General features: G+C 39.1%; 1 long non-coding RNA gene, 1 other non-coding gene and 1 pseudogene across 2 annotated transcripts; all 3 read right to left on the reverse strand.

Moving 5' to 3' along the window:
- Positions 1 to 779: 779 nt before the first annotated feature.
- LOC129397934 (uncharacterized) lies at positions 780 to 9312 on the reverse strand. Its single transcript, XR_008625579.2, has 3 exons — positions 7226 to 9312; positions 4293 to 6282; positions 780 to 1502 (listed from the first exon to the last, which is right to left on the reverse strand). It is a non-coding gene; the product is annotated as an uncharacterized LOC129397934 (long non-coding RNA).
- TRNAA-AGC (transfer RNA alanine (anticodon AGC)) lies at positions 6068 to 6140 on the reverse strand. Its single transcript has one exon. It is a non-coding gene; the product is annotated as a tRNA-Ala (tRNA).
- A 5573-nt stretch (positions 9313 to 14885) lies between the features above and the next one.
- LOC129397932 (beta-glucuronidase-like) overlaps positions 14886 to 15430 on the reverse strand; it is a 62745-nt pseudogene continuing 62200 nt past the window's right edge.

Raw genomic sequence — 15430 nt, forward strand, 5'->3', positions numbered from 1 at the left:
ACAAATGAAATAACAGAAACACTGGCAAATCCTATCAGGCTACTCATTCTCAAGAGTAGTGTTCCTTTCTGTACTTTTAGTGTACAGAGTATTCATCTCAATTGTGACTTTTATCAGAATTGTCAACAGCTGTTTGCTCAACTGTCTTCCCTACTCCATTGTAATATTCCTTGAGGGCAGCACATTCAGTGTCTACAAAAACTAATTTTACCTTAAAATTCTGCACACATGCATGTAGGGTTGAGTGAGAAAAAATGCTTGCAAGAATCAGGAAAAAGTTTTAACTTGTAAAACAGGTAGGCTCACAGGTGTATGATCCTATGCTATTCCAACCCATATGTTTAAATGAAAAAACAGAGGACTGCTATATACAAAAGTGGTTTTCTGGGTTCTTGGATATAATAACTTTGCGGCTCACAATGGCTCTTATATCCTTAAGGCAGGAGAGAGTTGGGGCTGGGCATGTGTCAATTAAATCTAAAGCCACTGACAGACCATAGGGCTAGGCTGGAGCCAGTGGCTGAGAAGTTGGCCTCCTAAGTGAGGAGAATGTCTAATTTGCTGACAGGAAAGCAAAAGCTCAGTGAACCAAGTGCACGCCAGACAGACATTTTTCATACCTTTTATATGGCTGGTTTGAGTTAATGCCAGTGATTAGGATTTAGAACACAAAACCCACCAAACTTCTTTATGAAATATTTAGCACAAAGATCTCTACATTACTAGAAAAACCTCAGGAAACTCTTAGCAATAGCTCCACAACATTAAAAACACTCAACTGGCTTTTAAAAAGTAAATTTATTACCACACATAATAAGTCCAGAGAGTAGAGAGATTCCATCATGTCATCAAGACCCATGATAAATCTTTAAATATTTTGATTTTTTTGAACTTTACACTCTGTCACTCTCAACATATGGGTCTCATACTTTGGCTGGTTCCTCTGCAGTGCCTCAAACTCTGTCCCCTGAGCAGAAAGCCGGGGCTGTATTTACCCAAGTGGCTCTGCCCTGCACTTTTCATAATTGTCTCACATTTAGGACAAAGCTGCAGGTAGAAACAGGGAGAAAAGAGCAGTTGTATATGTCCCTTGGTTTCACAGCTCCTCAAAGAAACAGAGAATTAATTGCATGGTAGATCTACACTATACTGAATGCCAGGAGGGAGCCATCACCAGCCCTGTATTGTTGCTGTTCCTATGTCTTGAACCAAAGCAGCATCCTGTTCTCAGACACTAACTTGGGTTTGGAGACCTGAGTGTTTGGAGACACGATGTCTAAATAATAAAGCTTGGAGAATGTGGGCATCGATCCCACTACCTCTTACATGCTAAGCAAGCGCTCTACCACTTGAGCTAATTCCCCACGTCAGGGGAGCATTATTTATTGTTAGCGGGTGGCCTGGAACACAGGTGATTTCAGGGCCTTCAGCAGGAAAGCAGGGCTCTAAGAGCAGATCTTCTCATTGATGGGCCAGGGCAAACAGCAGTGGCTACTCATTCTCTGCAAAGAAGGAGGAGAAAAGGGAACAAGGAGAAAGTCACAACAGGAAAACTTCATGCTGCCAAAATGTCAAGTTTAGAGTATTCCGGGACAGAAAAGGGCACGTCCCAGCAAAGGAGGACCTGCCTAGACCTGCCCAGGTAAAGCATCACAGATTTTTAAAAAATGATTAAATACTTAAAAATGATTAAATGATTTTGTGTGTGTGTGTGTGTGTGTGTGTGTGTGTGTGTGTGTGTGTGTTTATAAAAGTGGGACCAGAAACAATTGTAACTGTCTTGCTGCTTTTTTTCCTCTTGTGGCCCAGTCATCTAGCTTTTCCCTTCTTCAGAGATCTTAGTCACTCTTCTTTTCCGCAGTCTCCTTTGTTGATAAGAAACAGAGGCGGTGCTCAATTCATGATAGTTCACTGAGTGACCAACTGAATGAAGGAAGGAAGAAATAGCCTTCCAAGGTGTCTCCCGTTCATACTACTCTTACTGTGTATCTACACTTGCATCTCTATGACTGGAGACATTCACTCAACAAAAAACATAAACTGAACTTATAATCATATCCTCCCTGTTTTTTCCCCAATTTTTTGTGCCATGAATTATACTAGGAGACTTAGGGAGTTTACTTGATGTAGTCTGACTGAATTTTGCCAAAAAAACTATGTCTTAGTCTGCACTTTATGCACTTTTTAGAAGTAATAGAGGCTCAGATAAGTTAAGTGTTCCTAAGGTGCCAAAGCTGCTAAGTGGGAAAGCCTGAACTAAGAAGCAGATATTTTTAGATTTTAAATGTGATTTTTTCCCTCTGTACCAGCTCAGTTATTCTGCCTGTTCTTTTGCACTTTGGCCCATTCATTCATACAACTAATATCTAATTCCAAACCTCTTCCTTACTTACTTTTTGGGCTTAACGTTTTTTTTTTTTTTTCCGACAGAGTGTCACTCTGTCGCCCAGGCTGCAGTGCAATGGTAAGATCTTGGCTCACTGCAACCTCTGCCTCCCGGGTTCTAGTAATTCTCCTGTCTCAGCCTCCAGAGTAGCTGGGACTACAGGTGCCTGCCACCACGCTTGGCTAATTTTTGTATTTTTAGTAGAGACGGGGTTTCACCATGTTGGCCAGGCTGGTCTCAACCTCCTGACGTCACGTGATCAGCCTACCTTGGCCTTCCAAAGTGCTGGGATTACAGGCATGAGCCACCCCTCCTGGCCTGGGTTTAACTATTTTATTTTATGACAGGGTCTCACTTTGTTGTCCAGGTACCGGTGCGTTCTCTGTTCACTGCAACCTCCACCTCCTGAGTTCAAGCGATCCTCCCACCTCAGCCTCCTGAGTAGCTGGAACTACAGATGCATACCACCACACCCGGCTAATTTTTGTTTTTTTTTGTAGAGACAGGTTTTCACTGTGTTGCCTAGGCTGGTCTCAAACTCCTGGCGTCAAGGGATCTGCCCACCTCGGCCTCCCAAAGTGCTGGGATTACAGAAATGAGCCACCACGTCTGGCCTTGGGCTTACCTTTCAAGTCAACTTTGATTCATTGTCTTCCTTGAAACACCACATTCAGCGATTAGTCAAATAATGAACATTATTCTTGCACAACTCTTTTGAATCTATCAATTACTTTCTACTCATTTAGTACATATTCACTGGGGAGATGCTCTGTGCCAGACACTCTAGTAAGATAAGGTAATTCAGAGGAAGTACAGACACCCCAGACCTCAAACGAAGACAAGATAAATATGGACAAGGGAAGATCCACCTCCAGATTCACCATTTTCAGTCTTTCTGTCATTTCCAGCTAAATAACGCCTTCAAAAATGTTTCAAAATAACTAAGTCACTATTTCAAACTCTTTCAATGTTAGCACCCTTCTATATGCTGGACTACTCTTAATTTTCTCATTATAACATGATCTTGCTTTTCTTTTAATTTGTGTCTTTGCTTTCTACCTGAATTTTTATTTTGCATTATGAAATTGATAGGTCCATTACTGGATGGCATGGTTCAATTCTCCAGTATGTCTGTTGATTTGTGTTCTACTAAATCTTCCAATTACTGAGAGAGGAGTGTTAATGACTGCAACTATAACTGGATTTTTCTATTTTTACTTGGCGTATCCAATTTTGTTTATGAGTTTTGAAGCTCTGTGTCCTCATATACATTTGGGACAATATTCTCCTGAAAAATTGACAATCATAATTATTTAGGAGGCCTCATTATTCCTGAAAAGTTTCTCTGCTTTCAAATCTACTTTGTCTGATTTTATATATATACACCACAGCTGTCTTTGATTAGCGCTTGCATGAGGTATCTTTTCCCACTCTTTTCTTTCAATCTGCTCTATAACTTTTATTCTTATTTATAAGTGTATTGCAGGTGGCTTTCTTTAGTCAGCATATTTATTTTTAACACATTCTGATGATCTCTAGTTTTTACTTAATGCATTTAGATAATTTACATATAATGTTATTATAGATAAGTTTTTAGATAGATCTATTATTTAATAATTTATTAACCTTTTTTCCCTTTGTTTTAATTCTTCTATGTTCCTCTGTCTATCTTGTTTTGGTTTATTTCAATCTGGTTGGTAAGTGGTCTAGGGATTACCATATACATATATAACTTTTCACAGTATACTTAGAATCAATATTTTACCATTCAAGTTGAATATAGAAACTTCATCAAGAGTTAGTCCCATTACATTTACCCTTTTATCTTATGTATGTAGTACATCTAGATACAATGACAACTGCATCAGATAAAGTTACAATTTTTGCTTTCAACCATCAAACATACCTTAAGGAACTCAAGAGAAGAATAATAGTCTGTTATGTCTACCCAGACATTTTCTATTTCTGCTTTTGTTCCTTCATTGATGATGTTCTAAGTTTCCTTCTGGTATCACTTTTCTTATCTCAAACCTTTGCTAATTCTTTTCCAGCAGTTTTGCTAGGACTGAGAATGTATTTATTTACCTTCCAATGAGAATGTATTTATTTGCCTTTATGTCTGGAAGATACTTTTGCTCCACATACCATTCTGCGTTGATAATGTATTTTTCCTTTGGTATTTACTGAATGTTATGACATTTTTTTCTGGCTCCTGGGTTCCCGATGAGAAATCTACAATCATTCATTTGGTATTTTATCTTTCATTTCCCTTTGGCTGCTTTCAAAATTGTTTTGTGTTTTCTTAATTTTCCGCAGTTTGATTATGATATGTCTTGCAATGGGTTTCTTTTGGTTTATCCTGCTTGACATTTACTGAACTTTAAAAATCTGGTTTATATCTTTTGACAAATTTGATATATTTTCAGCCATTAATTCTTCTCAGTTTTATCCCACAAAGACCTCTTTGTCCTCTTACAATAATGTGAATGTTTCCAGATTACAATAATGTGAATGTTGGATTTGTTATTTTTTATTTGTCCCTGAGCCTCTGTTCAGGGACAATAAAATCCTCCTTTCTTTCTATAGGTCAGATTCTGTAGGTATTCTTGTTCCGTTTTCAAGTTCATTGACTTTTTCCTTAGTCTTCTGCATACTGCTATTGAGATCATCCAATTAAGCTTTTTATTTCCCCTAATAGTTTTGGTTAATACTTTTTTTAATTCTTAAGTTTAAATTGGTGTTTACATATTCCAAATATTTGGTGAGACTTTCCAACTTTCCATTCACTTCATGAATGCTATCCCGTAATTCTAGGAGCATTGTTATAACAACTGCTTTAATGTATGTGTCAGATGATTTTGACATATGTGTCCTCTCAATATTGTTATTCGAGGATTCTCTTTGCCATGTGAATTAAGATCTCCCTGATTTTTCATAATGCTGAATATTTTGGGGCTTGTAACCTGGACTTCTTTGGATTATGTGATGAGACACTGTGTCTTGTTGAAATCTTAAGGATAATATTGCTATTTTTGTTTTTGCAGGCACACAATTGCCTTGTATTTAAGCTCCAAGTACCAACCAGACTTCCATGTGTTGTTGTTTCACAGATAACTCTATTTGAAAGCCTTGACACTGCGGATGAGAGATCTCTGGAGTGTGTGCAACCAGTGGTCAGTGAGGACTGGAAAGTGGACCATTGTTCAGTTCAGTCCTCAGGCTCTTTTTAGGTAAGTTGTTTGGGATTAGAGCCACTTATTCACAGCTGGCAGGTGCGTCCACAAGCTCATGAACAACTTTATGGGTTTGCTTTCTACAGTATCTGTCCAGGCACATTCTAGTTACTTGACACATCCTGGTTTCAGTCCTCTCACCAGAAAGCCAGGGCTGTATTTACCCAGGTGGCTCTGCCCTGCACTTTTCACAGTTGCCTCACATTCAAGCTACAGGCAGAAACAGGGAGAAAAGAGCAATTGTTTATGTCCCTTGGTTTCACAGCTCCTCAAAGAAGCAGAAAATTAATTACACGGTAGATCTACACTATACTGAATGCCAGGAGGGAGCCGTCACCAGCCCTGTATTGTTGCTGCTCCTACATCTTGAACCAAAGCAGCATCCTGTTCTCTGACTTGTGTTTGGAGACCTGAGTGTTTGGAGACCCAGGGTCTAAATAATAAAGTTTGGAGAATGTGGGCATCGATCCCACTACCTCTTGCATGCTAAGCAAGCGCTCTACCACTTGAGCTAATTCCCCCACATCAGGGGAGCTTTATTGATCCTTAGTGGGTGTCCTGGAACACAGGGGATTTCAGGGCCTTCAGCGGGAAAGCAGGGCTCTACTAAGAGCAGATCTTCTCACTGATGGCCCAGGGCAAGGTGCAGTGGCTACTCATTCTCTGCAAAGAAGGAAGAGGAAAGGGAACAAGGACAAAGTCAAAAAGGGAAAACTCACACTGCCAAAATGTCAAGTTTAGGGTATTCCGGGACAGAAAAAGGCACATTCCAGGAAAGGAGGCCCTGCCTAGACCTGCCCATCTAAAGTGTCACTGATTTTTAAAAAATGATTAAATAATTAAAAATGATTAAATGATTTTGTGTGTGTGTGTGTGTTGTGTGTGTGTGTTTATAAAAGTGAGATAGTATTATCACTTGTTCCTTGTAGCTGAGACTCTCTGGGGATTTTGAGATGGTACAGATTTCTGGAAGGCAAAAAGCTCCTGTTGTTTTCATAACTAGGCCCTTTCAGGAATGAAGCCAGCGTGCTGACCACTACCTTAGGAAACCCCTGGAGAGTGCTTCTTTCACTTGCATCTGAGATATAGGTTGCCTCCTTGCTAAGGTGTGTCATGTACAAGTTACATGTCCAACTATATCTCAGAACAACAACAACAAAATTACAGAGCAGAGCCATAAAGAATAAGAGACAAGATCATATCAGAGTGTAAGAATATGTAAAATATTAGAGTGTAAGAATCAAAATTGAGCTATGCAGAGAAGGAGTGGACATATGGTGGAGAAAACTGGGCTGTTTGTAGGAATTCCTGTGTGAAGAAATAAACCTGTTCAATTTGAGTGCTGTGTGTGTGTGTGTGTGTGTGTGTGAAATACACATGGAGGGAAGCAGTGATTGAAAAGCCTGGCCACTTGGAGATATGTTGGGAGAGTTTTATGAAAACTCCCAAGAGTAATTGAAAAAATCCCAGGCAGAATGCTTAAATAATTAAAGCAACATGTTAGAGAAAGGTGTTTAGTTTTGAATGTCAGAGCTTGAACATGAGAAAATAGAAATTGAAGAGAAAGAGAAAGAAGTCATAAAGATATTAAAGGATTGAGATTTACCCGCATTTATCGTGTCAGCTCCCGAGGTGGACAGCAGGAGTCTTTCTGCAGCGTCAGTGCCCATCACACTTCCTGCTGCAGAATACATCCTCCATAAACACCATAGCATGGATGATGACAGAGGTGAATGAAAAGAAAGAAAAACATTCTGGTGATGTTGTGCAGGAAGGATCTACAGTATTTGTCAAGACATTGGGTGGAGAGATTTGAGGGAGAGGAGACAAAGACACTGGGAAGTCTTGAGCCTAGTGTGGTAGACACAAAAGAGATTCTGAATTAATAGCTGATGAATGAATCCACTCATTTATTTGTATTTGTTATGTGAATGAATGTTACATGAATGACCTGGCGTGGAGAAAACAGATGGTGAGACTATGTGCTAGGGTAAAGCAAGAGCTCAAGTTTTTTTTTTTTTAATTTAGAAAAAAATCTGCTTTTCATATCTGGTTTTCCTATTTAAAGCTATGTGATTTGAGGAAAATGGTTTAACTCCTCTGAGCTTTAGTGTCATCTACAAAATTTGGATAATGATACTGAGGGAAGCTGAAAAGCCGTATCAACCAACTTATACAAAAAATAATAAACATTCACTTCCATTTCTAATGCATGGTGCTGAAAAAGTCCTTGTATGTGGAATATTGTTCACCTTTAAGGAACCTGCTCTCAAGAGCTGATGAGGGACTTTTTTTAGTGCAGTTCTGTTGTCACTGGCTGTTGGGCTCATTTAGTTGGCACCAACAAATCTCTGTGAACATAAAAATAAAATAAAATAAAGATTGTGGAGGAATAGAATACAAACACACAGTAAGGTGAGATTTGCACAACAGAGTATAGTAAAGGATGTGTGCCTGATTCTTTTTGCATTCTCTTTGAATCATTTTTAGCCTTTATTCTAAGTCCCCAATTATTGTCATCCTTCTCCCAACAAGATCATTTCTCTCCACCGCAGATATTCTGGCCAGGCTCTCTGGTTAACCATCTTGATGTCCTGAGCACTCTGTTTGTACTGAGACTCTGATTTATGTTCAAATGATGCTCTTCCATAGCAAGGCTTCCTGCTTTGCCCAAAGAGCATTCAATTTTTCAAGCAATTTAGGGCTCCTTCCTCACCCAGTATCTATGTGAAACCTTAAAGGGAAGCCTATTCTTTCCAGGAAGATAATCCTGTTGTGGTTTTAACCTCAATCTGTAAATTCGCTGGGGTAACTGGGAAAGAAGTCATAAAGATATTAAAGGACTGAGGTTTATCCACATTTACTGTGTCAGCTCCTGAGGTGAACAGCATGAGTCTTTCTGCAGCTTCAGCCCCCATCACACTTCATAGGGGAAGAAAACATCCTCCATAAACACTGTAGCATGGATAACAGAAGGAAAAGATTCTGGAGAGGTTATGCAGGAAGAATCTACAGTATTTGTCAAGACATTGGGTGGAGAGATTTGAGGGAGAGGAGACAAAGGCACTGGGAAGTCTTGAGCACAGTGTAGCAGACACAGAAGTGATTTTGAATTAGTATCTGATGAATGCAAGAATAAATCCACTCATTTATCTGTATTTGGTAAATGAATGAATGTTACGTGAGTGAGCTGGTGTGAAGAAAACAGATGATGAGACTATGTGCTAAGTGAAAGCAAGAGCTCATGATTTTTTCATTTAGAAAGAAATCTGCTTCCCATATCTGGTTTCCCTCTTTAAAGTTATGTGATCTGAGCAAAATGGTTTAACTGCTCTGAGCTTCAGTGTCATCTATAATACTGTGGTAATAATACTTGGGGAAGCTGAGAAACTATATCGACCAACTTACATAAAAATTAATAAACAGTCAGTATAGTTTCTAGCACATAGTGCTGAAAAAGTCCTTGAACGTGGAGTATTGTTCACCTTTAAGGAAAATGTTCTGAAGGTCTAAGGAGAGAGATCAGTGCAGTTTTGTTGCCATTGGCTGATTTGCTCATTTATTTTGTAGCAACAAGCTTCTGTGATGACAAAAATGAAATAAAGTTTAAAAAGTAAAATAGATGGTGGAGAAACACAATAGGGATGTATAGTAAGGTACGATTTTCTAGGCAAAATGGATTTGTACAAAAGAATGTAGTAGTGAAGGATTTGTGCCTGATTCTTGTATTATTTTTGAATCTCATTTAGCCTGTATTCTAATTCCCCAGTTGTTGTAATCCTACCCCCAACAAGATTATTTCTTTGCACCATGAACATTCTGGTCAGATTCTCTGCTTAACCATCTTGACTTCCTGAGCACTCGTGTTTTTACTGAGACCCTGATATATGCCCAAATGATGCCCTTCCATAGGAGGGCTTCTTGCTTTGCCCATAGAGCATTCAATTTTTCAAGCAATTTAGGGCTCTTTCCTCACCCAGGGTCTGTATGAAACCTTAAAGAGAAGCCTGTTCTTTCCAGGAAGAGAATTGCAGTGGGTTCTGACCTCAACCTATAAATCCACTAAGCAAGCTCCTACTGAACACCTATGATGCAAGCTCAATCCAAGAGGCCAGCACTCCACAGGGGGAAGGCAACCGAAGCAGTAGCTAATGCTTACTGAGCAGTTCTTATTGATCAGATCCATCTCTAGGTGCTGTGATCCACCCAAAAATATCCCACAATCCTATTTCCCATGTAAAGAAAGAAGACTGAAAGAAAGGGAAGCTAAATGATAGCTTCAAAGTGACAACTTCCCTGATTCTTCTACTGAAAACTGAATGTGTCACCTCCACACTGCCGAGTCCTTTACTGCCTAATGAGTCCCTCCCAGTAGATATCATCACATGACTTCTTGTTTATTTTTCTTCTTTGCTTCCTGTCTGTTTCTCCCCACTCCTTGCAACTATGACGTAGTATCACAAAGGTGAGAATATCTGTGTTTTATTCACTGTGAATTACTGTACCCAAAACAGTCTCTTAACAAGGTATGCGCTTGAGAAATATTTGTTGGATGATTAAAAGAATAAAAGAGTTCACCCACCCCACCCGATAATTATGTTTGGATGACCTTCAGAGCAGACAATTGGAAGAGAAATTTCCCCTGCTTCCCTTGTCAGCTAGAGAGGTAGACATATGACATAGCTTGTAGTTTCTTGTGTAATTTATATCTCTTCACCACACCTTGTATTCAAACCACTAAGAAGCCAAAAGAAGGAAAAAGAGAAAAAGAAAGAAAGAAAGAAAGAAGAAAGGAAGAAAGAAAGAAAGAAAGAAAGCAAGCAAGAAAGAAAGAAAGAGAAAGAAAGGAAGGAAAGCTCATTTTTAAATTTTAAGCTAATATTTGGACTGTCTTGAAATCATTATGTCATAGCATTTGTGTTCCATTATTTATCACACCTATTTCATTTCCCTTAACGGAAAGAGCGGCAAAAGCTGTACCTTGTCTGATGTTCAAACTCAGGACCTTCAGAATACGAGATTGACAGGAGGCCTGCTGCTCTAAGAGAGCAACTGTTCCTAAGAGCTGAGATCCAGATTATTAAATCTCATTTCCCACACACTGCTGCTTTATCAATTCCTAGCTTTTAAAGAACACAATCAATGCTACTTGGAAATCACTCCTTATCAGCCAGTGCTGCACTGGAAGAATTCCCACTCAGGACAGGTGGAGTCCACCTGTTTCCAGTATTCACATAATGATAGGACCTTCTGGCTTGAGGGACCAGAAACAATTGTAACTGTCTTGCTGCTTTTTTTCCTCTTGTGGCCCAGTCATCTAGCTTTTCCCTTCTTCAGAGATCTTAGTCACTCTTCTTTTCTGTAGTCTCCTTTGTTGATAAGAAACAGAGGTAGTGCTCAATTCATGATAGTTCATTGAATGACCAACTGAATGAAGAAACAGCCTTCCAAGGTGTCTCCTGTTCATACTACTCTTACTGTGTATCTACACTTGCATCTCTATGACTGGAGACATTCACTCAACAAAAAACACAAACTGAACTTATAATCATATCCTCCCTGTTTTTTCCCCAGTTTTTGTGCCATGAATTATACTAGGAGACTTAGGGAGTTTACTTGATGTAGTCTGACTGAATTTTGCCAAAAAAAACTATGTCTTAGCCTGCACTTTATGCACTTTTTAGAAGTAATAGAAGCTCAGGTAAGTTAAGTGTTCTTTCTAAGGTGCCAAAGCTGCTAAGTGGGAAAGCCCAAATTGAGAAGCAGATATTTTTAGATTTTAAGTGTGACTTTTTTCCTCTGTACCAGCTCAGTTACTCTGCCTGTTCTTTTGCACTTTAGCCCATTCATTCATACACCAAATATCTAATTCCAAACCTCCTCTTTACTTACTTTTTGGACTTTTTTTTTTTTTTTTGACAGAGTGTCGCTCTGTCACCCACGCTGTACTGCACTGGTGAGATCTTGGCTCACGGCAACCTCTGTCTCCCGTGTTCAAGTAATTCTCCTGTCTCAGCCTCCTGAGTAGCTGGGACTACAGGTGCTTGCAACCACGCCCAGCTAATTTTTGTATTTTTAGTAGAGACGGGGTTTCACCGTGTTGGCCAGGCTGGTCTCAAACTCCTGACCTCAGGTGATCCGCCCACCTCAGCCTCCCAAAGTGCGGTGATTACATGTGTGAGCTACCCCTCCCGGCCTGGGTTTAACTTTTTTATTTTATTTTATTTTATTTTATTTTATGACAGGGTCTCACTTTGTTGTCCAGGCACCGGTGCGATCTCTGTTCACTGCAACCTCTGCCTTCCGGATTCAAGCGATCCTCCCACCTCAGCCTCCTGAGTAGCTGGAACTACAGATGCATACCACCACACCTGGCTAATTTTTGTATTTTTTGTAGAGACAGGGTTTCACTGTGTTGTCCAGGCTGGTCTCAAACTCCTGGTGTCATGGGATCTGCCCATCTCGGCCTCTCAAAGTGCTGGGATTACAGAAAAGAGTCTGGACCTGGGCTTACCTTTCAAGTCAACTTTGACTTATTATCTTCCTTCCAACACTACATTCAAGGATTTGTCAAATAATAAACATTATTCTTGCCCAATTCTTTTGAATCTATAAATTACTTTCTACTCATTTAATACATATTCACTGGGGAGGTGCTCTGTGCCAGACACTGTAGGTAATTCAGAGGAAGTATAGACACCCTAGACCTCAAAAAAAGACAAAATAAATATGGACAAGGGAAGATCCACCTCCTGATTCACCATTTTCAGTCTTTCTGTCATTTCCAGCTAAATAACTCTTTCAAAAAATGTCTCAAAATAACTAAATAACTCTTCCAATAATAGCACTCTTCTATATGCTGGACTACTCTTAATTTCCTGGTTATAACATGATCTTTACTTTTCTTTTAACTTTTGTCTTTGCCTTCTACCTAAATTTTTATTTTGCATTATGAAGTTAATAGGTCCATTACTGGATGGTATGGTTTAATTCTCCAATATGTTTGCTGATTTGTTTTCTACTAAGTCTACCAATTACTGAGAGAGGAGTGTTAGTGTTGGCAACTATAATTGGATTTTTCTGTTTTTACCTTGCGTATCCAATTGTGTTTATGAGTTTTGAAGCTCTGTGTTCTCATGTACACTTGGGACAATATTCCCCTGGAAAATTGACAATCATAATTATTTAGCAGCCCTCATTATTCCTGAAAAGTTTCTCTGCTTTCAAATCTACTTTGTCTGATTTTTTTATATATACACCACAGCTGTCTTTGATTAGTGCTTGCATGAGGTATCTTTTCCCACTCTTTTCTTTCAATCTGCTCTATAACTTTTATTCTTATATATAAGTGTATAGCAGGTGGCTTTCTCTAGTCAGCATATTTATTTTTAACACATTCTGATGATCTCTAGTTTTTAATTAATGCGTTTAGATTATTTACATGTAATGTCATTATAGATAAGTTTTTAGATAGGTCTATTATTTAATAATGTATTAACCTTGTTTCCCTTTGTTTTAATTCATCTATGTTCCTCTTTCTCTCTTGTTTTGGTTTATTTAAATCTTGTTAGTAGGTGGTCTAGGGTTTACCATATACATATATAACCTTTCACAGTATACTTAGAATCAATATTTTACCATTCAAGTTGAATAAAGAAACTTCATCAAGAGTTAGTCCCATTACACTTACCCTTTTATCTTATGTATGTAGTACATCTAGATACAATGACAACTGCTTCTGATAAAGTTACAATTTTTTTTTTTTTTTTTTTTTTTGAGACGGAGTGTCGCTCAGTCGCCCAGGCTGGAGTGCAGTGGCGCGATCTCGGCTCACTGCAAGCTCCGCCTCCCGGGTTCACGCCATTCTCCTGCCTCAGCCTCCCGAGTAGCTGGGACTACAGGCGCCCGCTACCACGCCCGGCTAATTTTTTGTATTTTTAGTAGAGACGGGGTTTCACCGTGTTAGCCAGGATGGTCTCGATCTCCTGACCTTGTGATCCGCCCGCCTCGGCCTCCCAAAGTGCTGGGATTACAGGCGTGAGCCACCGCGCCCGGCCTAAAGTTACAATTTTTGCTTTCAATCATCAAACATACCTTAAGGAACTCAAGGGAAGAATAATAGTCTGTTATGTCTACCCAGACATTTTCTATTTCTGCTTTTGTTCCTTCATTGATGATGTTCTAAGTTTCCTTCTGGTATCACTTTTCTTATCTCAAATCTTTGCTAATTCTTTTCCAGCAGTCTTCCTAAGAATGAGAATGTATTTACTTACCTTCCACTGAGAATGCATTCATTTGCCTTTATGTCTGGAAGATACTTTTGCTCCACATAGCATTCTGGGTCGATATGTCTTTTTCTTTTGTTACTTACCGAATGTTATGACATTTTTTCTGGCCCCTATGGTTCCTGATGCGAAATCTACAATCATTCATATGGTAGTTTCTCTTTCATTTCCCTTTGGCTGCTTTCAAAATTGTTTTGTATTTTCTTAGTTTTCAGCAGTTTGATTATGATATGCCTTGCTATGGGTTTCTTTGGGTTTATCCTGATTGACATTTACTGAACTTTAAAAATCTGGTTTATATCTTTTGACAAATTTGAACCATTTTCAGCTATTAATTGTTCAAAGTTTTATCCCACAAAGACCACTTTGTCCTCTTCTTTCCAGATTACAATAATGTGAATGTTGGATTTGTTATTTTTTGTTTGTGCCTGAGCCTCTGTTCAGAGACAATAAAATCCTCCTTTCTCTCTATAGTTCAGATTATGTAGGTATTCGTGTTCTGTTTTCAAGTTCATTGACTTTTTCCTTAGTCTTCTGCATTCTATTATGGAGATCCTCCAATTAAGCTTTTTATTTCCCCTAAGAGTTTTGGTTAATACATTTTTTTAATTCTTAAGTTTAAATTGGTGTTTATATATTCGAAATATTTGGTGAGACTTTCCAACTTTCCATTCACTTCACGAATGTTATCCCCGATTCTAGGAGCATTGTTATAATATCTGCTTTAATGTATGTGTCAGATGATTTTGACATCTGTGTCCTCTCAATATTGTTATTCGAGGATTCTCTTTGCCATGTGAATTAAGATCTCCCTGTTTTTTCATAATGCGGAATATTTTGGGACTTGTAACCTGGACTTCTTTGGATTATGTGATGAGACACTGTGTCTTGTTGAAATCTTAAGGATAATATTGCTATTTTTGTTTTTGCAGGCACACAATTGCCTTGTTTTTAAGCTCCAAGTACCAACCAGACTTCCATGTGTTGTCGTTTCAAAGATAACTCTATTTGAAAGCCTTGACACTGCTGTTCAGAGATCTCCAAAGTGTGTGCAACCCAGTGGTCAGTGAGGACTGGAAAGTGGGCCATTGCTCAGTTCAGCTCTCAGGCTCTTTTTAGGTAAGTTGTTCGGGATTAGAGCCACTTATTCACAGCTGGCAGGTGCGTCCACAAGCTCATGAACAACTTTATGGGTTTGCTTTCTACAGTATCTGTCCAGGCACATTCTAGTTACTTGACACATCTTGGTTTCAGTCCTCTCACCAGAAAGCCGGGGCTGTATTTAACCAGGTGGCTCTGTCCTCCACTTTTCACAATTGTCTCACATTTAGGACCAAGCTGCAGGCAGAAACAGGGAGAAAAGAGCAGTTTTATATGTCCCTTGGTTTCACAGCTCCTCGAAGAAACAGAAAATTAATTACACAGTAGATCTACACTATACTGAATGCCAGCAGGAAGCTGTCACCAGTCCTGTATTGTTGCTGCTCCTATGTCTTGAACTAAAGACACCGAGAGCAGTGTCTTGC

This window comes from Pan paniscus, chromosome 5 (genome assembly GCF_029289425.2).
Source record: "Pan paniscus chromosome 5, NHGRI_mPanPan1-v2.0_pri, whole genome shotgun sequence".
Lineage (NCBI taxonomy): Eukaryota > Metazoa > Chordata > Mammalia > Primates > Hominidae > Pan > Pan paniscus.